At 36.5% G+C, this 27,236-nt stretch overlaps 1 protein-coding gene across 1 annotated transcript in view; it reads left to right on the top strand.

Moving 5' to 3' along the window:
* LOC137248921 (uncharacterized) overlaps positions 1–27,236 on the top strand; it is a 350,579-nt gene that overhangs the window by 223,905 nt on the left and 99,438 nt on the right. Inside the window, exon 5 of the mRNA XM_067779904.1 lies at positions 18,839–18,877. The gene's annotated coding sequence lies outside the window, so the exon portion shown is untranslated. The remainder of the gene's footprint in view (positions 1–18,838; positions 18,878–27,236) is intronic.

The raw sequence follows: 27,236 nt of genomic DNA, 5'->3' as shown, positions 1-27,236 counted from the left end.
AAACATAGAACTAGTTCTTATTCTCATCAGCATCATAATTTTCTGAAATGTTGGGTTCGGGAAAAGCGTTGCCCTGAAGATTTTTATAAAAGAAATGATATTATTTTGGTATAACAATTCAAACAATTTTTCCAAGTATTTTAGTTTTGATTCGGGAGTAGGCAACGGCTTCGAATAAGCTGGTGTGCATTCAATTAAACAACTTTTTTTCGGATATTAAGCTATTAAAAATTCTTCATCGCTATAATTTTTTTTGAAAAATATCCGACACGTATACCCGACCCGACCATTCGAACATACGAATATCTGCTGTTCTTATTTTTTTTTTTTTTTCAAAAATTGTTTAGCCATATCAACGAATGTGTCATACAATATGCCACATTCATTTTTCTGGCTCAACTTTGTGTGATTGAATTATACATTCGTGAAAATGGCATTGCAAATTATTGGTGTTTCCATGTACGTGGGAAGCTCTAGATTTAAGTAGAACCCAGAGAATCTAAAGCGTAATCCAAAGCGGCCTCTAACACAAAATCGGAAAAATTGCACATTCATGCTTCTGGATAGCGGGCGGCGGTATATATTTTTAGTTTCTGAAAAAATATTTTCTTCCGTTTTCAATTTAATGTGAGTGGTTTTGAAAAGTTAAAAAAAATGTTTGTTTATATTTATCTAAAAATTATAAAATTACTGAAAAAATAATATTATTCTTCACACATCAGTTTTTTCAAAATTTCTGCAAAAAAATGTTATTCCTCTTTTAATTTAATGTGAGCGCTTGTGAGAAATTCTTATAAAATTTGTTTTTATCTAAAAAAAAAAATTTAAAAATTGTAGCAAAAAAAATTTATTTTTATTTTCTCATCCTAAAATAAATAAAAAATTTATATTTTGTAAAAAAAATAAGGCACATATTAAGTTTTCTATACAATTATTTTCAAAAATCTGCTGTTTAAATTATTTTATCTGGCGCTTTTGAAAAAAATTTAAAAGTTTCGGCAAAAGAAAATAAATTTTTCTTTGGACATAATTTTTTTTATTAGTTCCCGCAAGACATGTTTTTCCTAATTGTGATAAAATTTTTTGTTTTATTTATCCAAAAAATTTTAATTTCGGCAGAGGATTTAGAGAAAAACTTCAAGGCATCTTTTTTTATTTTGTCTTCCTTATTTCTCATCTATCATAATTATAACCTATGTACGTGCATTTATAAAAAACATTTTTTACAAAGTATTAAAAAATTCTTTTGTAAAACTTATAAATTATTCAAATTTTTGTACAAAAAATTTAAAAAATTTTTTTCGTATCCATTTAAACAATAAAAAAAGCTTTATAATTTTTTTTTATATTGTTTTACATATTTTTTGTCAAATTTTTTAGAGCGTGTTAGCAATTATTTCTTTATATTAAATGTTTAACTATTTATTAAATATATTTTTATACATTCTAATCTTCGAAATCAACTAAATATCAACTAATATTTCAACTTTTAACCAAGCGAAAATTGAAGTTGTCTTCAAAAACTCGTTTGCAAAATTGTTCAGTAAGAATTTTAAGTAATTCATAAAAAGTAAATTGTTTGTAAAAATTTGTTCATTGGAGTTTCAAGTCCAAGTTTTTAATTTAAATCTGCTAGCCGCAATATATTTTATTTTAAAATTGAAAAACAGTTTTAATTTGTTTTGAATTACATTTATAGTTTTTTCGTGAGATTCTGCTTTTCAAAATTAATTACGAAAATTTTTGTTGAAATTCAAATAAAATAAATTATGCATAACACATATTCACAAATTTGAAAATCTAAAATTTTTCAAAAACTTTTTTTTTGCAAATAATTTTTATACAAATCGCTATAATTATCTACAAAAACTTATTTATAATCTTTTAATCAAAGTTGCTTTATTGGTTACTGAAAATTTTTAAAAGATATTTCTTTGAAACAAAATTTCTTAAACTTTTTTTTTAAAGATTTTACCTTTTTTTTTTTAATTTTTGATCTAAATGAGTGTTTCGCAATATTTTTTATTTCAAAACTTTTTTTTAAATAATTCTTTGAATATGAAGGACGTACATAGTTTTTTTTTCGTCAAGTTCTGTTTTTGGAAATTGATTATAAAAACATTTTATTTATTTTATTATTATTATTTACATTGAAGTAAAAAAAATATTATATATAACACAAATTCTATAAATAAATCTATACATTTATAGATCTAAAATTTTCCAAAAAATTTTTTTTTTATAAAATATTTTCATAAGAATTGTTATACATTTGCACAAACATTTGTTTTCAATATTTTATTATTATTATTTACATTGAAGTAAAAAAAATATTATATATAACACAAATTCTATAAATAAATCTATACATTTATAGATCTAAAATTTTCCAAAAAAATTTTTTTTTATAAAATATTTTCATAAGAATTGCTATACATTTGCACAAACACTTGTTTTCAATATTTGCCATAAAATAATTTTAATTTTTTTCTTTCATTTTATTACTTCCCTGTAATACACCCACTAATTTATTTATTCATATAACGGTGTTTATTAACTTCATTAGTCCATCATAATTCGCACAAGCATTAATCGCAATTGGTTATTTTTTTTTTATTTTTTTGTTCTCTTTGTCAACAAACTGCAATTCATTCTCGTCATTCACTTGATTGCTTCACACTTTTGCAATGAATTTGTTTTGATATTCTTGTTGTTGTTGGTATTCAAAAGCGTGTGTCAATACGTTGTATGATTCTGTTTCAAACAATTTCATATAGATACGGCCGCGTTTGTTTGTGTGCGTGTGCTTTTAAGTGAGTGAGTGAATGAATGAAAATGTGCAAGCAATTCAATTGGCTTTTGTCAAAGGCGACGTCGAGTCAAACGATGCAGGCGGTTATACTAATACAGTTACTCATAGGCTAAATGAGGCAGAAGAGTTTAGCAAATAAATAGCTGTTTCTAGATTTAAACATTTTGTAACTTTTATAGATGTATTTTTTAGAAAAACAGAAAATTTTTGGTAACATGAATTTCTAAATTTGAGAAATACGAAAATAAGAAACCAGAAAATTTTTGACAGTTGTGAGTTGCATATTATTAAAAAAAAAAAATTAATGAACTCAAAATTTAAATTTTGAAACAAAAACAAAAGTTATAAATTTTGAAAAAAAAGGGAATTAGGAAAATAGGTTAGGTTAGGTGGTAGCTGCCCTCATAAGGATAGCTCACTTGGACAACACGAAGGTCCGTTGTGATACCACATACACCAAAAATAATGGTTACTTAGATCTAGCTACTTAGAGAATCGTTGGGTAGCAACGATGTGAGTTGCATATTATTAAAAAAAATGTATGAACTCAAAATTTAAATTTTGAAAAAAAAAGTTATAAATTTTGAAAAAAAAGGGAATTAGGAAATTAAGAAACCAGAAAATTTTCATAGGTGTGAATTTTATATTACTTAAAAAACGTACGAGCGCAAAATTTAAATTTTCAAAAAAAACCATTAAAATTTTTTTAAGTTTGAGAGTTTAGTTGCATATTATTTCAAAAAAAATGTATGAACTTAAAATTTTAGTTTTAAAACAAAAAAATTTTATAAATTGAATTGAGTTGAAAAAAAAAAAACAAAAAATTAGAAATACGAAAATGAGAAACCAGAAAGTTTTCACATACGTAAGCTGCATACTATTAAAAAAAATGTATGAGCTTAAAATTTAAACTCTAAAAGAAAAATATTTTTTTTTTATTTTGCAGGTACAAATAAAAAAGTGAATCAAAAGTATAATTAAGTAAACTTAAAAGCAAAATATTTTAAAAAATTAAAAAAGTTCTCAAAAATGTATGTGTATCCAAAAGTTTCGACATCTTTTAAAAAAATTTGTTCAAATATTAAGAAATTTTTAATGTAAACATTTTTTTGTTCCTAACTGTATGCAGTATATGCATAAGTTCATTTATTTATCTGCTTTGGTGTTAATTGAGTTGTGTCGTTTTGTGGCGCAATGACGATTGAAGTTGCTTGTTGGAACTGTCACTGTGGCTTTTCTTCGTTGTTGTATTTTAAATATTGTTTTTTTATTTAAATTTTTTTTTTTTTTTTTGGGAATTAACAAACAGTTGCTATTTGATCTATAAAAGTGAATGTATGTTTAAATGTTCATATGTGGGCGTACTATTTTTCTTTTTGTTGCTTTTGGCGGCGGCAAGTTGCACAAGCGATACTTTATATGTTGCAAAATGTAAATTAAACACCATTCACATTTCGATTGCCTGACTAATTGTGTAAATAAATGGAATTTCGTATATAGAAGCAATGTTAAATTTACTGTTGCAAATTAACACAACGAAAATGCTCCCATATTCGGACATATTTGCGACGAGTCACACACTCATTTAATTAAAGTATGGAATGTGACAGAGAATTTTAAGCGGAGGAAAGTTAATTAACGCAACGTGGGTGGGCATAAGTAGAGCAAAAGAGCAAAAAATACAAATATATATATGAAACGCTTGCCAGCTTAAAAATGTGTTTTATTTGACCTCGTAAGAGACTCCACTCATTACTCCACCATGGCGGCTTTGTTTTCGCCTTGAATCTTTTCAGAGAACAAGCTCAGCATCTTTGATATGAAGTTTAAAAAGGGCTCTCCTCTTTCGTAACATCGCCCCCTCCCCTCGCCTGTAACAAGCCTTCAGCTGCACCTTTCTTGACCCATCAGACTTTTGAACTCCTCCGGTGGGGTTTCCACGTTGTGCGACACGTAGCAGTATACTAGGATAAGATACGGCTCCTTTCCCCTTAAATTGCGACCACCGCTACGTCATCGGTTCTGAAGTTAGATAACACACACGCGTGTAGGTGTTTTCTTACGATGACTGCAACCTTGCTTTCAGTCTTTGAGTAACATACGCTGAATCCGAGCGCGCTGGGTGCAGAAACCTTTTCTCCAGATGAGAGCCATGAGTCAGGCGGAGCTCCCTCGATGCCACTTTGCTGTGTTTGGGGGTTTTCTGTAAGAATCGCAGCGCTATTGAGCTGTTTGCCTCTTTGCAAATTCTTTACCACTGCGCATACGCAATGGATTCTTACCGTTGATATCAGGTTTTGGGGGTCCGATCCTACCTCCTCTGCTTATTGAGCCATTTCTCCACTGCACCCTCGTCATTTGACGCTATCGCCAGAATCTCGAGGCCCCATCGACCTCCCCCCACTTTTAGTCATGTTACTGATTGCTAAGACTGACAGCACCATTTACTTGATTGTCAGGTTTCAACACCTTCACCGCTCCGCCTATGCCCTATCATTTGCCGCTACCTTCAGGTTTTCGGGGTCACTTGCTACCTCCCCAGCTTTAAGAGTATTGCGGTAATTGTCCTTAGAACTCCTCTTTTTTAAGCGCATATAAGTACTGCCAGTGCAACACATCCTTCCTTGTTAATTGGAGAATGTAGTGCTGTCAGAACTAGAGGCAGAAAGTGGCATAGGTCATAGAAAGCTCCTAGTATTTGCCAAGAGAACGGAGCTATTTTATAAAATAGGTCCTTGGTTTTTCAGTGTGGTTGTTCAGCAAACTTCTGGTAACGCTATGGTCTTATTCAGACCATTTGAGGTCATCACGGACCAGCCACTTCAACCTAACCTAACCTTGTGTCCAATTTCGCGCATGCGTATATTTAAACAAAAAATTAACGCTCCTATGATTAATCAAGAAATATCTCAAAAGTTCAGCAATATGCTTCAAAACCAAACAAAAAAACTGCGAAATCATTAATCATTTAATTGCTTTGTGTAACGGTAATTTACAATCACGCGCAAATCACATTTTTTTCATACCACGAGCATGCGCAACTCACACCTTTTGCGCAAAAAGAAAATCGCTTGCGTTCAAGTAATGGTTGCACTTTGGTTTGCCCATTTATCGATATTTAAACGAGCTTGCAAGGTGTGACTCTGGGCCTGGCCAAGCATGCGCGGCGTGCTTGTAGCGCAAGTTCAAGATTAATAATGGATGCGAGACAAACAAAAAAGAGAATGACTGCAATGCTTTTAAAACACAAACAATTTTCAAATGTTGCATAAACGAGTAGTTTTTTATTTTTCTGCAGGCAGCGAAGCTTTAAAAGGCCGCAACCACTAACTCTTTTTCATTTACTACGAAAAGCTGGAAGGTGAATTCCACTAAATATTTTATTAGCTTGAGTTAGTTATAGAAACGTTGAATTGCGTTAAGAATCCAACTAAGCCTACCAGTACATGGTCCTGACTCGGAATCTTTTAGAATACCTACACGTCATTCATTGAAGCTTGAGACTCTTTAAGGAATGTCTTAGCTTTGGAAAAGTTCAAAGCTCAAGCTTGGTGCACTTACTTGTTTCAAAATCAAGTCTGTCTTCTTGCAATGAAGAATAAGTAGTGTTTCGAATTTCAAACATTTCGGCAACCTAAAAGTTGATCAATTATCAACGGAAGCCTGTTCGCCTTTATAAAGAATAGAGTTCGATTCCATGTTCCCCTGCACATGAGAAACATACTTTACTTTCTTCATCGGCAAAAGTGGGCCGTCTATAAATTATACACAGATAATATTCTTGCTGTCCTCCCGATCTCGATTAATGGCCGTCAGAGGAAAGGTGCTTTTCGCAAAGTCATTGAATCCGCGTTGGCTTGCTTTATTCCCACTAGAAGAGTTCCGAAAATCCGGCAAACATTTCCATTGGTGACCGTAACCTATGAGGTTGAAATAGCCATACGCATAAAGTTACCAATTTATCTAGTGCAGTAAGCATGGACGGTGTTGCATGCCAATAGAAAAGGGCGATTGTGGTACCGCTTCTGGTCTGGGAAACCAGGTAACGCAGGAAATTCAATTGTTCAATATCTCTCCTTAAGGCAGCAGCCAAGACAAATGAAGACGTCCTGCTTCCTTATTTCACCGCAAACCTGCAAGTTGCCAACCAGCGTGGCTTTGAAAAGTTATATAGCATCGCCATTCCGCTAAATGCCATCTACACACAAATAAGTTGCGGACTATACCAAGAACACCGCTACTGAACAGTACTCGTCGAGCTAGACATATCAAGAGCTCTTCACCCATTCAATGAAAGCAGGCAACTGCAAGACTTTCACTTAGTCTAAAATACTTCTGGTAATTCTAAATTTCATCTGTTTGAAGAGGCTCCCAGGGGAACAGGAAGTTAGTTTCACAAGCACTCTGAACCAGGTGAACTAAACAGACCCTTAGCCTTAACCATAATAAGTCGGCAAAGTCGTACGACGACAAGTGCCTGTCGAACCTCCTTCTAAGGGTCCAACACGTCATTCTGGCAAAACTTGGATCTGGGTACTGCAATAGGTTAAACTCTTGCCTATCCAGAACCGACCCCCGAAATACGCAATTTATGTCCTGCCTGAAAGAAGGAGCGAATAAAAAGAAGAGGAGAGAGGAAGCGGGATGTGGAGCAGGATATAACAACCAGATAAATCAAAGAACAACTTCTGTCGGCTCTACTAGGTTTTTTATATAATAACACCAAAAATGAGGAATCTCGTTCATTTGAACAGTTTTGGTACAAATGGTAGACCCTACTCGAAGCACTGGTACAAGAAGAAGAAGCAGCACACTTTTTAATTGGAAGAGTTGTTCCTAGACTAGTCTTAGATCCCCGTACACCCTTTTGGCTATAGTTTAAGTTTTTCAAGTATAACTCAAATAGCAATTCGCTTAAAAGGATGACTGCAGCTTAATTTCTCATTTCCAACTAAAAACCGCGCAGACTTTACAAGTTCTAAAATTAGTTCTTTTTCTTTTTATTTCCTTTCATTTTTTCTCCTGTTTTGGTGATTAGTTTGTGCCCATATTTCTTTTATTCATTTCCTTCTTCTAACTATGCCCATATTTAACATTACTACTATTCTTGATCAACAAACAAGTCGAGCCGGTTTCGCTGCCACAACACTTCTAATGCATTTTAACTGCACAGCTTCACCGCACGCAGTCCACACACACGACTACATATGTATGTGAATACCTGTCAGTAGTAACCGTCCGATGACTGGCACAAGCGGTGAAATTGCACTCAAAGCTAAACACGTTGCCGCTGCTGCTCTTGCTCTTGCTACTGCGGGTATCGCCAAAGGCTTCTGGTTATTTTAACCATGTCGGCGCTGCTATGGACACGATATCGAATGCAAAGTATCGATACGGTACTCATATCAAGTATCGGGTACCCGATAATATCAGAATATACAAGACAAATGTGTGGATCAATAAAGCCGGATTAACATAGACCTCTTGTCGCGCTGCCTTTCCTCGACGCTTTGACAGTGCCATAAGTTAAGAAGACCTTAACTTTTTGCCACGCTTTATATTCCACAAACTTTGAACTCATCTCTTAGGAGAAACAACGCCGCGAAGCACCTTGAAATGGGATCTTAATATACCTTTGGATAGGTAAAATACAAAGAATGCTCTGCCAACGCTTTAACTTTGCCGAATGGCTCTTAACTGCTTGCTTCGTTTTACGTTCCACAAGCTTTGTGTAGCAAGACCGCACCTTAACCATATATTTAACTCATCTGTCAAAGTGGAGCACTAGTCAAAGCTTACTTATTTACTTAATTGGCGCTTAACCGTTTAAATGGTTGTGTCCGTATAAAAAGACGCACCAGTAGCTTCTTCGCTCTACCAACTGGCGCCAATTGGTCGAACCAAGGGAGTTTAAATCATTTAAATCTGGTCCTTCCAGCGAAGAGGGAGCCGCCCCCCTTTCTCTACTTCCATAGGCGGGTTCCAATAAAAATATTTTCTTAGCTGGAACGTCAACTTTCATTCGCATAGCATGGCCTAGAGCAAGCCGCTGCGTTTTATTTCGTTGGACTGTGCTGATTTCTGCGTGAAGCTCGTACAGCTCATCATTAAATCCACTTCGGCACTCGCCATCGCCAACGCGTAGAGGTCCGTAAATCTTTCGAAGAACTTTTCTCTCGAACACTCCCAGAGCCGCTTCATCTGATGTTGTCATGGTCCATGCTTCTGATAGCATGACGGGTATGATGTGTGACATGTAGAGCATGATTTTCGTTTGTCGAGAGAGGTCTTTACTTTTCAATTGCCTACCTAGTCCAAAGTCGCATTTATTGGCAAGAGTGATTCCTTGCTGGATTTCAGAGCTGATGTTGTTGCTTCTGTTAATGCTGGTTCCTAAATAAACGAAGTCTTTTACTATTTCGAAATTATGGGTGCCAACAGTAGCATGGTTTCCGATGCGCAAATGCGCTGACTCTTTGCTCGATAACAAGAGGTACTTCGTTTTGTCCTCATTCACCATCAAACCCACCTTTTCCGCTTCTTTTTCCAGTTAGGAGTAAGCAGAACTTACGGCGCGAGTGTTCGGGCCAATGACTAGTCAAAGCATTCCATTTAAATCAGGCACAGGAATTGTCAATGGCAACTTCGAGTGTGCAGCTCTTCAGCGCAAAATTTCTTTCATTTGGCGAAACAAAGTAGAGCGAGACAAACAAACAGAGCCAGTATCTTTGATCGATCAGCTTCTTCCTCGCATGTATGCCGCCACCTTTTACCGCAAATTCGATGCGATACTGCGGTCAAAATTCTCGATTCGAGCATACAGTATCGGTATCGTATGTGAAAATATCGATTCGATAAAATATCGTTTCGAAACTCGTGTGCCTAGCCGCTGCTATGGCATATGAATTTTTTCTTTTTATTTCGTTTTATCTGCGTTGAAGTTGTAAAACTTGTAATGCCACCAAAACACACAACTCAAACGAATGCCAATTAGGTGCTGATTTGTAGGCTGCTGTTGTTGCTCCTGTCACTGTCAGCACTGCTGCGTTGTTTTTGTTGTAGTTTATTTGTTAAATCTGCACAATTTACTTTGTCTACACAAATCTTAATTTGCGCGTATTCTCCTCCACAAACATGGTCGTTGGCATTTCCATTGCTGACTCTTATTGTTGGTGTTGTTGCTGTCATTTTGAGATTATAATTAAATGTATTTTGCGTCTCTAACCACGCCAACTGCACAACTTAAACCCACAATTATAAAATATTTGCCACAAATTGCACCCCACACTTTTGTTAGGCTAAATACTCCCCATACGATTTTTTCAAGCTTCAAAATTGTTGCTGGCGCCGCTGCTCGTAAAATTTTGCACGAAATTTGTCTTGTATTATAACAATTACAGCGCCAATTAAAGCAGCTGTCATTAATCTTTACTCATTGCTTTCCATTGCAGCCTGACGCTCTCGCAGTCATACAAACGTCTCACATTCAACGTGCTGAGGTCAATCGCCTCTCGCGCGCGATTTTCTAAGCGCCAACTTGGTTTCGATTCGCTTCACTTCTCGTCCTCTTAACTAAAGTGCGTTATTAGCAACAGTTATTTCCACCGCAGCTTCACTGCTCTTTTAACGTGAAACCTTTGTGTGTGAGGCCGTAATTTAACAAAGTAGTCAAGCAGTGAGGTAGTCGGTCAGTTGGCTCATTGCTCGGTCGGTATGTCAATTTAGAAAAATTATGACAAATTACAAATAGGTTGCGCTTCGTTGGGCAGTTGCACTATTTTCCGATACGCCTAACAACAGGTACCACATCCGTTGATGCTTATGTTCGTATAATTGACGTGTTCTGTAAGAAAATTGTTAAAGTAATTAATAAGTATGGCAGAGAAGTAGAAAAAGATGGGCGTGAAAATTTCGCAAGTCTTTTGATTTCTAGGACCAGCTGCTGATTAATTATCTAGCTATCTCTTGTCTTAGACTTCCGTTTGCGTGTCGCCTATACTCTTTCTACTCCTTCCTTCTTCCTGCAGCCTGTTGCGCGCTTGCTGCGAATACTCCATGATTAGAGTCATCAACGTTCATTGGCTTGAATTGAGGTTAATGAATATAAATTTGTTAATGAGTAGGTGCCATGACTCATGCGAGTTTCTTTTGTTGTCGCCAACTCCTAAGTGGCTATAATTAGCAAGAAAGCACAAAATTTTACATTTTCCATGGCGTATTTAGTAAAGTAATTAACAGGTCGCAGAACTCAAATATTAACAAATTACAAAAAAGTCCCAAACAAAATACACAAAGTTATTTGTGAACTACTTTACGCCAACTTAACTCAAAAGAAGAACCCACAATTAGCACCATCAATATGTAGACTCTACTGTGATTTGTTATTCTTTACTGAATATTGCACTACAATTCTTAACCAATTCATCATAATGTATTGGTGTAGCAGTGAGTGCCCGAGTACGAACATCCACCTCTCGTCGAACATTATAGACTCAAGAACCATTTACATCATCATAGTTAAGTGACGCTTAACCGCCTAAGCGATTTTGGACGTTTCGTAACAAATAACACCAGGTATCACTGTTTCGCGATAACTCACGCCAATTGGGAGTACCAAGGGAGGTCAAGTCTTCGTCCACCTGTCTCTACCAATTCAAAAGAGGTGTCCCTCTTCCTCTGCTTCAAAACTGCGGTGTCGACTGTAATATTTTCTTGGCCGAAACGTCTTCGTCCATTCGAATAACAAGACTAAGCCAGCGAACCCTTGGGTTTTTATTCCCTACACTATCTTATATCTGCATAAAGATCATACTCGCCGTCGGCATCACGGACAGGACTGTAAATCTTCCCATGAACTTTTCTCTCGAACACTCTCTAGACACCGCCCATGACTTCGGCCAAAGTCCTCTCTCGACGAGTCCAAGAGCCATATACACCAACTGTTTATCTCGTTGAACAACCTTTTTTTAACTGTTTATCACGTCTTCTTCAAAAGCAATATCATCGTCGGATAGAAACTTGCACTCCATAAGTGTGAATAAAATATTGGCCTTCTGTGGAATTTTAGTCTAGACAAACTACGATAAATCTGCGCTGGGTGAGGATGGTTCGAAGGGTACGGGCTTCAGTGAACTCAAGCTCCTTAGCTAGGAAGCTTCGACTCCAGCCACCGGATTCAGGACTGTTATTCAGCAACATTCCTCAAAACCTTCGGTTATTGCCTGCTGTTAAAACGCACACAGCAATAAACAAGGGAAGGCAAAAAGCCTGCAGGGGTCAAACAACAGTGATCATGTACAGCATCTGAGACTTGTTGTAGGATCCTTTAGTGCAAAAAACAAAATATTTTAGTTCACGGGGTACGCAAAAATACTGATTGGCTATATAGTCGGAAAATTGTACGATGTAGGACATTCAATCGGAGTCAAACTGATAGACTCCAAGTTGCCGCAGTATCGGCTTTCAGCAAAGAGAGATCCATCCGGCTAGTTGAGCTCCAAAATCTAAACCAGAACCTTGCATCGATAGGGCCACAATCGTGTAACCCCTGAAGTAATTCTGTATAGATCTTTTGTCCCCTGCTTCAATGTGTCTGAAGCCTCCATATCATACAAGCTTGTCCCAGCCAGATAATACTATTATTTAGAATGTCACTTGGGTAGACCGCAAGAGTTTGGATGAAGGATTGGTGTGACTCAGAGTCGATTATCCACATTTGAATATATGTTGTGAAGGAGAGTATAACCTTTTGAATTTACGCGGCCTTGCCAGAAATTTTGGTATCAAAAGTTCTGCGGAATTCATAGCCTGATCCCTTTGTCTATTAGTACTCACTGGTGGGAATCATACAATAGTTGATTCAGTGCAGTATCTTGGATCTTATAGTCTATGGCGAATAGTTTTAACATCCATGTGACCGAAAAAGTGCCCACTTTTCGGTCGGTTGGTTGGTAGTACGTCGTCAGAACACCGTAAAGATGTAAGCTTCTGCCTTATCTTAATCTTGACTAAAGAGTGAGTACTCCGTTTCATTTGCGTCACAGTCTCACTTCAAGCGGTAGTAATGAACTGAAAGTTATCAAGTTGAATGAGCTCGATAGTGAAACTGAAAATTTGACAGACTTTCCTGCAAATCTTTGCTCAGCTTCCATTCATCATCTACACATCAGTTCACTGACCTCCACAGTCTAGCTTCTACATATAATTTCAGCTTCACTTTACAACCTTCAAAGTGCAATCAAAGTAATTTATACTCAGTCTAGGGTGCGCTGACTTCCGAAGCTCACTTTAGACAGCAAATAACGTCAAGCTTTCCCAAAAAAAAGAGACAATAAAATTCAAGTTCAAAAGCGCAATCGCTTAAAATGTTATGCCACTTCTTAATTTTATTAACGCACACATTAACAGTAATAATAAAGCCATAAAACAGCTGCGCACAATTACGCACTCAAATGGTAGAAAAACGTGCAAATAAACAACAAACGCTGGAACAGCCGTCAGCGGACACCAAGTCAAAGTCATCAGCTTTAAACGCGCACTTGAGCAGCGGCTAAGTCAAGGTTAGACATGGTTCAATCAACTCGCTGCAGCAAATGATATTTGGCGGTGACCGCTGCTGATGGCAAAGCCTATGCGAGTACGAGTTTGACTACGATTATTACGATGATGCCAATGTTGGCACAGCTAACAAGGCTAAAGGCAGACGCTAGCTACGGCACAGTCAGCTAACCAGCCATGCGTAGTAGCTTCATTCGTTTTTTTTTACATAACTACTTTGCTAATTTACTTATGCTAAATTACGGCGCAGTAGACATGGCATAGCATAGAGAAAAAAATGTGAAAGCGTCGCTGCACTTATCCACTCGCATTTGTTGATGGCGTCTGACGCTGAAGCACCATAAAACGAAGTGAAGAATAAAGTAAATCGGCTGCAGCTTTTGCCATGCAGCACTTAATGACAAGTTCGCGACGTGCTTCGAACGTGCAGATATTTAATCAAATATGTAATAAATATTACCATTTTTATTTGGACTTCGATACAAAAAAAAAACAAACTTAAAGCGATGTTTAATACATATTTAAATGCAAAGCGACATTCGCGCAAAATAAATGTCAAGTGCATTACGCGCCTAAAATAATAGATGCGTTGTAGCACTGACGCTTGTTGACAGCAAGTTTGACGAACTTAGATTTCAGCGTGCCATCTATGCGTCAGTTACAAAACGCACTTAAGCTTTCTTCGCACAATGATAGCAACAGATCTAGGTCTTCCGCTGATAAGCTATGCTGTAAAATTAACAACTATCTCCCTAATCGTTCCAGTTTTTACGCATCTCGGAACTTGGAAGTCGTCGGCGACCATATTAATGATGTGAACAATACAAGTGTCGAAAATATTTGACATCCAAAACGATGTATCAAAAATACAAATGGCGAGCACGTAGCCACTAACAGCACTTGGGACAAAGAAACGCAATTAACTACATTTAAAGTAACTGGCCGATTGTGTGCTACGCGTCTCCGATATGCTCGCCGAGCATAAAAGGTACACCATGGGGGAAGTTTTGCCTTGAACTGTTAGGGGATGGCTTCCTATGGCACCAGAACATCACCTAACAGGCATCTGATTGAAAGGGACGCCTCCCAGGGACATAAAGAGTCAAAGCATACACAACGAGAGCACAATTGTGCTATGTAATGCAGGCCCCCGATCTGGATACTGTAATAAGTTAAACTCTTAAACTTCTGCATGTAATGTGTCTCCAAATGACACCAGCAATATTTCCAACTGCAATGTAGAACCAACGTCTCTAACACCCATGTCCCTTTGATACAAACTTATGAAACTGCAAGTTTCTGCGGACTTGTGTTAGAACTATCGAGAGCAATTTGTGAGGAGTCGCACCTATTGCGTGAAGCGAAGCACTGCTACAAGAAGAAGAAGGGCTTTTTTATCTCTATACTTTATTGTTTTCCCTCAAAATTGATTTATATGTCAGGGAGCTGGCTTGTTCCAGGCTAAGTGGGTAGAGTTAATGCATGGCATTCAAATTTTAATCAAATTTACAATAATGTGCAAAAATTGAGGGCAGCGATGTTATGAAGATAAGTGGTGGGTTTAAGTGAGTGTTATCGACATTGATGGTATTAAGGTACTTGCCGAATAAACGAATTTATAATACCTCGCAAAACCTGGTAGATCGTGACTCCCACCCCGAACATAGGGTCGCCAAAGCATCGTCTGCTAAATATGTAAAGGATCCATTCATATTTGTAACAGAATTCAGCTGACAAAGGTAGATAATGGGTTTGGGGAAACAACAAAATGCACTGAAAAAGACCTTGAATCTTCACGCAATCCGCCTTCGCATCGCATTTCAGCTGTTGCCGTTCCGATACTCTCTTTTCTTTCCACCGACAGGGGTCACCTCAGTCCTTAGGCTATTCTAGCGGTTGTATGAATTAAGCGGGGGTTGCCCTTGATGCTTTTAAATGTATGAAAACATTTATTTGAAGCAATTTTTAATTTATAATTTATTTAATAATTTGGGAAAAATTTAAAAAAACGTGACATCATGACGGACAAGGCGACAGCTGTTTCGATTATACTTTGTAAATCTCTTCAAAGCCTTTTCTCCCAGGAGTGGGATTTTAACCCGCACTCCTACGAAGTTTGAAGTGTGCCAAACGCATTCAGCCACGCCACGTTTGCTGTGATGATCCTGACCACCGCGCTAAACACTTCTACCTGTCACATGCCGATAAGCCAGGTCACTTCACCCTCTCGCTCCCAATTCTTCTCGTACGTAAAGCTGGCACATTAAGCCGTATGTGTAAGTATGAATTCATCCTTAAGTAAATAAATATTGTGTTTTTTTTTATTCAGTGGGCATGTGTGGGAACTCTGCTTGACCTTGGAATGACTGTGTGCTCAGACTTCGACAACAACTTTCCACTTAAACTACCACTACACATTTTCTTTAGTGCAGTTTTCTTAAATACAGCGAACCGTTTTGGAACCCAAGTTTCTCAGTTAAGCTGTGTAAGAAAATATCATCTGAGTTAATCTCGTTGAGGTCATTGGCACACAATTTTTGTTAATGCCAAAATGTCAGCAAACTTTTCTCATGTTTCTTTCGCAGATATCTGTAAGCTTAGTTTTTCGCACTTTTTTCTGCTTTTTATAGCCGTTTACTCTATGCTACAAATATTATGGCTTTGTCCATTTAATTTCATAAATCACGATTTGTTTGCGGCTTAAACGGTCGCAAACGCCTGCGATTTAGCCGGAGCGACCTGCCTACTCAGTAGGGTGGTCCAAAAAACCAAAGTTTATTTTAGAGACCAAGGGACCCTCCAATTTTGTTACATCTAACGAAAGATTAATCTATGCAAAATTTTAGCTCTGTAGAGCATATAGAAAGCAGTGCTCAACAAGGTTTAGTTTTCATAAATTCTGTAAATTTTTATTTGTTTTTTTTAAGGATTCGGAAGTTAAAAAATGTGTGGTCTTCAATAAATTTGATATTAAACATATTATCAACCCCTTTTTGATTTCAGGTTTAAACTATACTTCAATCAAAATGAGTGCGCTTAAGACGCGTCAGGCAGACAGTATTTAGGTGTTAAGGACCTAGAACCTTTAACAAAGAAGAACCAACTTCCTACAACAAACGAATTTTTGTTAAGATTTCATTTTTTCTTAATTGGAATAAAAAACAAAGAACAAACGAACAATCATTTGTAGACAAAATCAAAAACCTTTTTGACACTGCCATCTGAATGGCATAAAATAGGACAAGATAAACATTTTTTAATTGACCAAAGAACTGGCAGAAAAATGATCAATTCATCTCAAGACGAAGAGTATATTAGAAAGCAAGAAAAATCACTAAAAGATTTGAAAAAGAAGAGAAGAGAAAATTTGGGAGATGATGGTTTAAGTGCCAAAAGCAATTCAGAGAATGATACTGATGATGAATTATATCAGCCTTCTTCCAAAAAAACTTCGAAAAAGTTTTAGGTGGCAAGAACGAAGATGTTTCTGAACCAAGGGCTAAGAAGAGCTTTTTTAACATGAATGTAGCAGGGGCTTTAGACAGGAATAAAGTGTCCGATCGTAAGGCTGTAAGGCTTATCATTCCTATTGCCGCCGCACTTGGCCATGATCCCGCAGCATTGCTGCTTTCAAGAAGTTCGATAAAAAGAAAACGAGAAGCAGCAATTCAGAATGATGTCAAACTTAGAAGACATAAAAGAACCAATTTTTGTTCATTGCCTGACATTTTAGGTTCACAAAAAGTAGACAGACTACCAGTGCTAGTTTCCTATGGTGATGAAAATGAGATACTGCTGGGGGTGCCAAAATTAGCTAGTGCAACAGGTGCGAAAACTGGAGATGCAGTACTTAAAACTCTTAAGACATGGAATCTCGATGATAAAGTCATTGGTATGGGCTTTGACACAACAAGCGTCAACACCGGTATGAAGAATGGTGTATGCAATTTCATTGAAAACAGCTGAAAGAAGAACTTCTATGGTTGCCGTGTCACCATCACATAATGGAAATAATTTTGAGCAAATTTAAATCATGTTTGGGACCTTCAAGCTCTCCTGAAATTCTCATATTTAAAGGGTTGAAGGAATCGTGGAATGAAGTTGATCGATCAGACCACACACCATTAATTTTTTCTCCTGGAGGAGCTGAGTTAAGAAATAGTGCCGTCGAGTCCTTGCTTCATCATATAAGTAAGAAAGATCATCCTCGAGATGACTACCTCGAATTTATTGAACTGACGCTGTTGGTATTGGGGCAACCAATAGAAAAAATGTACTGGAGAGCACCTGGCCCAATACATCACGCTCGATGGATGGCTAAGCTTATCTATGCATATAAATTGCATCTTTTCCAAAATCAAATAGGAACAGAAGCCCGTGTTTAAAGAGGCAAGAAATACAATTAATAAAATCAAAGTGGTCAATGACATCGTCTAAACAGGCGCTAAACTAATTCAAGATTTTAATAAACTCATAACAAATGATGAGGAGGAAAAACAGCTGTTGCTGCAGAGGCTAACCGAAAACAAGTTCCGACTGAACCAACAAACCACTTCCAAAGGAAAAATATAAAGACTTCATTTTGATTATTCATATTCACAATAAAATGTACTTATTTTAAAGATGGTTCCTAATTTAAAACCTGCATATATATTAAGGTTCTTGTATCCTAACATGTCTAATCATTTTTTTTTTTCAAAAATTTTAGAAAAATTCCAGTTTTCAGATTTTAAATAGCATTGAGCACTGCCTTCCAAACGACCTATGACCCTGAAATTTTGGCTCCTCACTTCTTTTATCAAATATAAAAGAACTGGAGGGTCCCTTGGCCTTAACATTCAACTTGGGTTTTTACTATAAGATCTTGAACCACCCTACTAATATCAGCCTGCTACAAAAACAATATGAGGCGTCTCGCTTATGCCAACGAATGAAAGTGGCTTACTGTGACAACAATTGTCACGAAATTGTTGTTGTCATGCGTTGTTGTTTTGCGCTATATTGTTGTTGTCAATGTTGAATAAGTTTTTTTTTGCTTATGTGCCTCCATATTTCTGCGCTGAACGCTGTCTATTTAACAACAATTTTTTTAGCATCTGCCACTAGCTAACATGCAATGAAAACTTTCGCTCTCATTGTTTTTGCATTATCTGGTTTAGCTGCTATAGTTTTTGAATTTGTTTCTCCTATTTGTGCTCCTCTTATCTGTCACGAAATATTTTTTTTTATAAATTTGTTTCGTATTTGGAAAGTTCATAAATATTTTATTACGGTTTAATGCACTCACTTTTTTATCGCAACTTGTTTATGCTTTAGCGCAAAAATTACAAAAACAACGAAAATTTTGAGCAAAAACATGTTAATGATCTCATTATCATCACTAAGCTTTTGTTGTAGGTTATAATTTAATTAGTTTTATGTTAGTTGAAACGACTGAGTTAATTTACCTTGCTGTACTTTTTATTGCAGATTCTGTGAAAGACCACCAAAATGCTGACTTGATAAAGGGTAAGTGAATGTGGTAATATTAATATGTTAACTCATAAAATGTTTATGTTTTCAAAAGCTAAAATGAGATTATGGCATGAAAGACCTAAAAGATAAAGAGCTTAAAGTAAATGAGATAACAACAATAAACAATTATATTTAGAAGATAATATGAAAGCGTCTAACCAGATTAAATTCGAGACTTAAAAGTTGTCTCGTAACAGTACCGAAAATTTTCCATAAGTTTGGCTCGAAATTTTACCTAGGATAATCCTCATATGGTTTCAAATTAAGTCTAGTAATAATTCCAAAAATACTCCCGAAGTAACTGAAATGATCCTGTATTTTTTGCGAAATGGTTTCGAAATAGTCTCAAAATGATCCTGAAGCTTTCGCATAGTGAAATTGGTCTCAAAATAGTCTCGAAATGAGTTATAGGTTGTCCCGGGATGTTATCTAAAATAACGCCGAAGTGTGACTCCTAAATTGCTCAAAATCGGTTTTGAAATAGTTTCGAAATATTTCCGAAAATAATCGCGAAGTGTTCCTGGATTGATCATCTAACTCCCCCAAATTGTTTCAAAATAGTTTCAGAATTATTCAGAAGTTGTCTCTATAATAATCCCAAAGTGATCCTCAAATCGGTCTGAAAGTAGTATCGAAATGAGTCCGAAAATAATCCCGATTTGATCTTGTAACTGTCCTAAAATGTTTTGAAAATAGTCTCGAAATGATACTGAAGCTGTCCCGAAATGATACCTTAAATAATATCGAACTGATCGTGAAATTGCTCCAAATTAGCTCCACAATAGACTCGAAATAATTCCGAAAATAATACGTAAGTGATCCAAAATAGTCTTAAAATGATCCTGGAATTGTGCCAAAATGATACCTAAACTAAACCATAATTGATTCAAATTGGTTCCGAGTAGTCCCGAGTACCCGAATTGAATGATTTTGTATATCCTCTCCTAATGAAAGAAAGCGATGAGTCCCTGTTTTGTTGTATGAATCAGTATATCCCGGTTTGTTTGGTTTATAGGTTTCACTTCTATTCACTCTTAATATAAATCGCCTTGTTGTGGTAGCGATAAAAACACTCCCCGAAGGTTTTTGAGAGTGTTATCGATGTTGATGGTCCATTGCCGGATATAAATCCGTCTCGCCAACAAGCACCATTAAGGTATAAGCCCGACTATCTTGAGGAACCTGGGGTTGCCAGAGCCTCAGCTGCTTAAGAAACAAGATTCACCACAGGTAGGTGAGGTTGATGCTTTGGTTGGAGAAGCTATAAATTGCGCTAGCATCCCCTTGAAGGGTTGCGCTATACAACCCTTTGAATATTTTGCGTAATTTAGTCGCCGACAACAGGCATACCTGCCGCGTGTTTATCCTAAGCCCCCTAACCCACTGGAAGGATTCAAAAATAGACGTAAATGATAGCAAACAGAGTCTTTGCGTCTTAAACGCTTAACACTCCTACCAATAGACACCACATTTACCAGAAGCAATTCCCAAAAAAAATACGTGCATGACTTCTGAATATCAGTGGTCATTTCTGTAATCCACTGACCTGCATTATTGCCTGAAATCCCTCATTCGCACATTAAAATCGCCTCGCAAAGTGCCTGGTGAGTTACGCTGGCTGTACTCCCTATAATGTAAAGCATCTGACGACGCACCAACGTTGGGTGCCACTTTTACCATGCTTGCAGATTTCAGAAGCTACAAAAGTCAGATGTTTCGAGATGCGTACGTCGTCATATCATTGGGAAAGATTATCTCATTGACTTCGAACATGATTTCAGGATGTTGGTGGTCATTTCTGCAATTCTATCACACTTTCCCTATGTCTCATCATAACCATGACACAAACTTTCTAGTAAATTGCCAAGTGAGTTACTCTGAGCTCAGTGCATACTAATTGTGGCTTTTGTGACGAAGCATATTAGAAAGTCCCACGTTGGACGCCAATATTTAGGTCTATATCCCGAATTGAGATATGAAAAAAGTTACTCTATATAAACCTTTATTCATAGCCTTAATTCAGTACAGAAATTTAATAAGCAGATTTTCTGGCTACCGGGGTAGTGCTGCGAAGGACAGTGACATCCAGCTCCATGGTTGTCCGACAAAAAAAAAACACTCCTTGTTTTTATACAGCCAAAAGTTCGAGGGATGAAATAAATCATTCCTACGTTAGTCCGGCTAGTACCGGAAGATGCTGGAACTATAGGATTCCGAATTCATTTCCGACAAAATACTGCTCATTGAAATGGATAGCCTGGGAGTATCTTAATTCTCGACTGTGCCCCATCCGGTTTGCAGTCGCATTTTTGGTTCTTACTTGATGTAATTAATTTTTCCAAAAGTTCCACTCCCTCCTTCAAACTATTCAAAAACGAACCCCTCAAAGTTCTTTATACCTCGTATATTCTAAACTGGTGCTAGGTACGATATGTGTTTACAAGTCAAACAACAAATAATGAAATAATTTAACACAAAACTTTTAGTTGTTGGCATATCAACAAATCTGCACAGCAACAACAATCCTTACAAAGGCGCATAAACTCGAAAGCAACATTGTTTCCGACATAAGTGTAAAAATGATGAAAAATACTTTTGAACGAAAACTAGCATAAACTAGGCTAACAAATGTTAGTGATGCAGAGAACTGTGCAACCGTAATACTTTGCAGATCGGGTTCTTTACAGAGCCAACATTTCTGGGAAACTTAAAATGAGGAAAACAGCACAGAGCACCCGAAAAATAGTTCCAAATATACAGAAATCTCGGATACTTTGAGCTCATTCACTATAATATCAAAACGACGCCCAGCCTACCTACCTTAGAACGATCCTGTACAGGTACTTGGCGTCGCTTGGTACTGCACTCAAGAGTACCGGTACTTTAAATGCTGACAAGAGAATATCACCAATATAATACATATATGACTCAACATAACTATGCTAGTAGCACAATCCCAGAATAGTTGAGGATAAATGAGACTGACACGCAAAGAAAATGGAAAGATTTCTGCAAACAAAAACTTTATGCGCAACTTAAGCTGAGCAATAACTTTGCTTTAAACAAATGAAATTTCAGAAGAAAGGTTATGAATGTGTATGAGTGAGTGTGTGTGTGAGTTTACATATGTGTGTGTGTGTAAAGTTTTTGAATTTTTGAAATGATGGAAAGCTGGAGAAAAATTAAAAACTGATTTACTAAAGTTTTGACTTCTTGGATTTTCATTCTCAAAGTGAAATGTAAAGCTGGAGGAATGTATTTGTGTTCGTTTAGTTGAAATGCCCATAGGAGATTTAACCTCTTTGTAGCAATTTTTTTGCGCTTACGGTAGGATTGTTTAATAAAAGCGTTATGACGTGCAAAGAGTGGCTTACTTAACATTAAAGTCATTTGTGCCATATACAGGGTGTGCATTTTTTTATTTTTTTTATTTTTTTTTTTTTATTTCTCGTCCCAGTACTTGGCGGTCCACGGTTTAAGCATCGGAACTAGCCGTCTTAGAAGTGTGATAACGAATAAAATATTGTGGAACTTATTGGCATATTTTATTAGTATAATAATTATGACAAACTTTAATATAGCCACATCTTTCGAATATGAACATCAACTCAAAATGTTATTCTCATAAGATATTTTGCATACTGTAACGCCGAATTGTAATATTTTCTTATCTTGGTCTTGAGGTGTTTGGCAATGATTTAAAGCAGTACAAACACCGGCCGAACTTTGATCCAATTAGGATATACTAGTCACATGCTCAGCCGAGATCACTTAAGTACTCATAGTGGCTTCTAATTCATCCTTAACAAATTGTACTAATGTTTACCACAGCCCACTTCCAGTACGTCTTTTCTAAAGCCATACGCCGTTAAAGAGTTTGTAGAATTGGTGTCGTCATTCGGTGAGAGAAGTTTCAAAACTAAAGAGATTGAAAATGTCTAGACGGCCTAAAGAGAATGGTGGGCATAATCTCACTAAACGAATAAAATACCAAGCATTTTCCTTCGACTTTGTAATGTAAGTAGGTGTAAAAGCTTCAGACGCAGAAATTGGGCAGGGCTCAGGGACTGAAGTATATTCCAAAGCAGGTATTAATAACTCTTTCAATATGTTATTTAAATTCACAGCGCACTAGTCAACCAAATTATTGTGGACGGCCTGAATCCATTGACAGTTTAGAATGTCTAATCAATCTAGATACTGGGCAAATAGTTTATATTTTCGACGAAATATTTTTATTTTGAAATTTGAACAAAAATGTATTCATTTAATTGCCAATGATGCATTGATATAAACCCAATATAACTGATCAAGTTCTGTTGGACGAGCCTAAAAATATTCCCCACAGTTTGGTTTTAAAAACATAGAGTATATATTTATCAAATGGTGTATGAAGATAAAAGCAACAAAAATGGCAACGATAAGAAACAAATAACAAAGCGTGCAGCGGGGCACTCAAATGAATGAGTGAATAGAGGCATTTGCTTCAACACCAGGTTGAATGTACATAGATGAACACCAGTTTAAAACTCATCAAACGAAAAAGTGAAATTCAGAAAAGTGTACTAGTGTAGCATTATGCGTTATGCCCATCTATGCAATACATTTGCGGCATTATGCATTATGAACTTCTATGCCAATGCATTTTTTATGAACCTGCCACACGCAGTCATATTGCAGCCATATTACAATATTGTTCTACATAAATTATATTGACCCGACACAGCGGAAAGTCAAAATCAATTGAATGCCGAATGGGTTTCGACCCATGTCATTTCACACCTTCATAGTTTCGCTCAGTTAGTCACGCCGGTCAATGCACGTGCCGATCGGAATGCTAGTCAGTGTTAGTTTGTCAATGTGAATCACCAAAATATTCACACACAACTATTTTACATTGTTGCCTTTGTCAATGTGAATCACCTAAATATTCACACACAACCATTTTACATTGTTTCCATAAATAGATCAATGAAGCAATCTGCTGACTTTGCATACCATTATTACAAATGTACATATTTTTAGTTTGTTAGGTTTAGAATAATTATGTATGTGTAGGTTAAGAAATTATGTATAAAAGAGAAAGAATATCTTCAATAAATTCAATCATTATCAGACTTCCGTAAAATATTCTTTTATTTAATTTTAACTTTTCACTAGTAACAACCGTCGTGTGCAAATTTTGTATTTTTTTTTCTAATATCAATACCAAAATGTATTCATTTCCCTCATACTTAAAATCTTATTCTAACTCAAGTTCCGCCAATACGACAACTACGTTTCAAAATACGTGAATAATTCATTTCAAACCAAACTAACCATATTTCAAAACTTCATCCCTTCCAACCTTCCAAAATAAATAATAAATTGCTTACACTTCACCGGTCATGTCAACAAAAGTTAAACTCGTTATCTGTCCACATTTTTTACAATGAACCACATAAAGCAAGCAATATAAATAGAGGCAATATATGGTATAACATATAACAAATAATAATATTTAACAACATGGCTAGAAAATTTGAAATATAGCACAACGAGTTGACTTTTTGGCCAGCAGGAAATCAGAGTGCTGCAATTGTCATATGTGCATAATGTCTGGCGGCTGTGGTCAGTACTGTGGTTCTTGGCTTGGTCTGTGCATTGGCTAGTAAATATTGCTTCTATGCGCTCCACTTTGTTATGTGCTTCTTACCCAATTTTGGTAAATTTTTTTTCTGTAACCATGTATTTGTTTTTTTTTATCTCCTTTTATTTGTTTTTATGTGACTGTCGCTACTTTTTGTATTTCCAGCTTTTCGTTTTTGTATTTACACCCATGTCCATTCTCTCGCTGGCCATGTTACACCTAGCCCTGCATTTCCGTTGAACCGCCCATCTAAGCGCATTTCGCTTCGATTTCTAGTTTACTATTGCCACAATGGCACCTTTTTTTTATTATCAGAGCTCGCACTGTGCTACATAATTTTTTTTTCTGCAAACTACTTTTTTTGCTTGCCTGCTCCAACAGGAGGGCGTTGCTTAGATAGTAGTGCTCTACTTTGTTTTTTTTTTTTTTTTTGTACTTGTTTGTGGTTTTATGTTCTGTATGCATACATCTTGTTTTCATTTTATTTATTTTTATTTTCAAATTCACGGAAGTTGCTTTTCAACTCCATTGAAAACTTTTTACCATTATCCCATTCACATCCTGTCTATTGCCAGTGCATTGCATGCTGCTTAGCTCCAAGCCTGCGATATGCAGTCTAGAGCCCCAATTCGTTTGTATGTAGAGTAAAATTTGGGTTTGTTTGAATGCTTTGAGTTTATATACCCAGAGGTGGTTGTTGTTGTTAAAATTGGCGTGGAAATGGCTAAAACATGTAACAAAATCTAGTTTTGAAAGGCTGAGCTGAAATGAAAAGAGGGTTATTAGATTTTAAAAAGAAGTTACGGAAAACAGTTTAAAACTTACCAAAAAGCTGATCATTATAATGAAGTGCCTTATTTTCGAAGCTCAATTTACAACGCTGAGTAGCACAATTATTACGCTTAACTGCAACTGGAAAGAAAAAGTAATTTAGAGAGAAAAATATGACAATAAAAAGTTTGAGTATAATTTCTGTTTAAAATGGATATAATATACCCAGATGCAAGTTCCAATGCACAGCAGATGCATGGCAACGAAAGAAGAAGATATCGCCTCCTTCGCGACAGTGCGCAACGACTACGATTCAATAACAAGAAAGTACAGAGAATAAAATTTGCTTGGCTATGGTATGCGAATGAAATGAGTCGTCCCAGTAGGTAGTTTTACCAATAGCCACAGTGAGAGCCAAATGAAAGAAATACCCAATCCGTTCGGCCACGAAATGGAGAAAGATTTGGGATTTCTTACTTTTTATAATTCAATCCAGTTAATAAAACAAAGAAACGATTGATGCCCAATGGGCGCTTGGATCCTTAGTACATGACTGCCTTCAAATCCACAGTAAGAAGCAGCAAAAAAAAAAAAAAACAAATAGGAGCACCCCACTCGATCATCAAAGTTAGAAAGGTTTAAAATTCGTTGCTTTCTATAACTCGTGCCAGTTAACAGGGCAAACACACCACCGATGCGCAATGTTGGGCGCCTAAAACCATAAATACGGCTGTATGACTGCCTTTACAAGCACCGTGAGAAGCCAAAAAATAGAAGTACTCACTCGGTGCGCAATACCTAGTGCAGAAAGTTGTTATATTCCTTCCTTTTTATAATTCGAGCCAGTAGACAAGACAAACGAGCGACTGATGCCCAATGTTGGGCGCCTGAAATCGTAGATACGACTGCAGTAATGCTTTCACAAACACCGTGAAAAAAAGGGGAGTATAATACTCGGCTAGAAATATAAAACAGAGAACGATTTATTTTTCCTTGCTTTTTAGAATTCGAACGAGTTTACAAGACGTAAAAACTACTGTTGCCCAATGTTGGGCGCTTAGTACCGTAGAAATGCCTGCCTGACCGCCTTCACAGCCACCGCGAGAAGCATTTGATTAGAAAAATTAAATTGCGATAGATTCGGGACACCTTCCGATTTTTAATTCCAGCCAGTTAACAAAACGTACAAACACTGAAACTATAAATATGTCTGCATTACTGACTTTCTTCCAGGCTATAATCTCTGAAATGTGCTACTATTTCACGAAACAAGCTAGTCTTCCACTTAAGAAGCTGTAATTTTTTAGATTCGCACTCAAAAATGTAAAATGAGCTAACTCGCCACATGTATAAAACAAGATTTTACAAGCGCCCATTAAAAAGAGTTAGTACAGCAAGTGACCGACGATATGGATACTTGTACAGCCAACCAAAATGCTTTTATATCCGGCTTTGAATTTTTTGTTTTTATTCGATGAGGGTTTCGGGTCCGAAATATTTTATCTCTTTTCTATACATGGAAATCCTGGTCCCACTAGAATGGTGTTCACAATCTATAATGTAATTACAGCTCTAGGCTAGTTGAACACATTCATGAAACCAATCATCTCTCTATCTTAGCAAAAGCTAAGTTCTCTAAGAGTAGTTCAATCGGAGTGCATCCTATAAAGCTTTTATCGGAATTTTTTGTCTTTTGGCTATCACTCAATGGCTTTTCTGCGACCAGCAGCTTCTCTCCTAGTTTTTCGTACTGCGGGAGGCCGCGATTTTTCTCTATAATTATCGGAGCTTAGATGAGACTGCATACTCAAATATATTAGATAAGTTGATACGAGAACTATTACGGTGTATGTGACGCTATATGCCTTCTTCTGAAAGGAGTTCGCAGTGTGCCCTGTTACAGCTAGGTATAAAGTTTACAAATAATTTTACCCAGAATAGTACTCACAGCGC

This window comes from Eurosta solidaginis, chromosome 4, assembly GCF_040869045.1.
Source record: "Eurosta solidaginis isolate ZX-2024a chromosome 4, ASM4086904v1, whole genome shotgun sequence".
NCBI classification, from domain to species: domain Eukaryota; kingdom Metazoa; phylum Arthropoda; class Insecta; order Diptera; family Tephritidae; genus Eurosta; species Eurosta solidaginis.
This window is presented reverse-complemented; position numbering and strand designations above follow the sequence as displayed.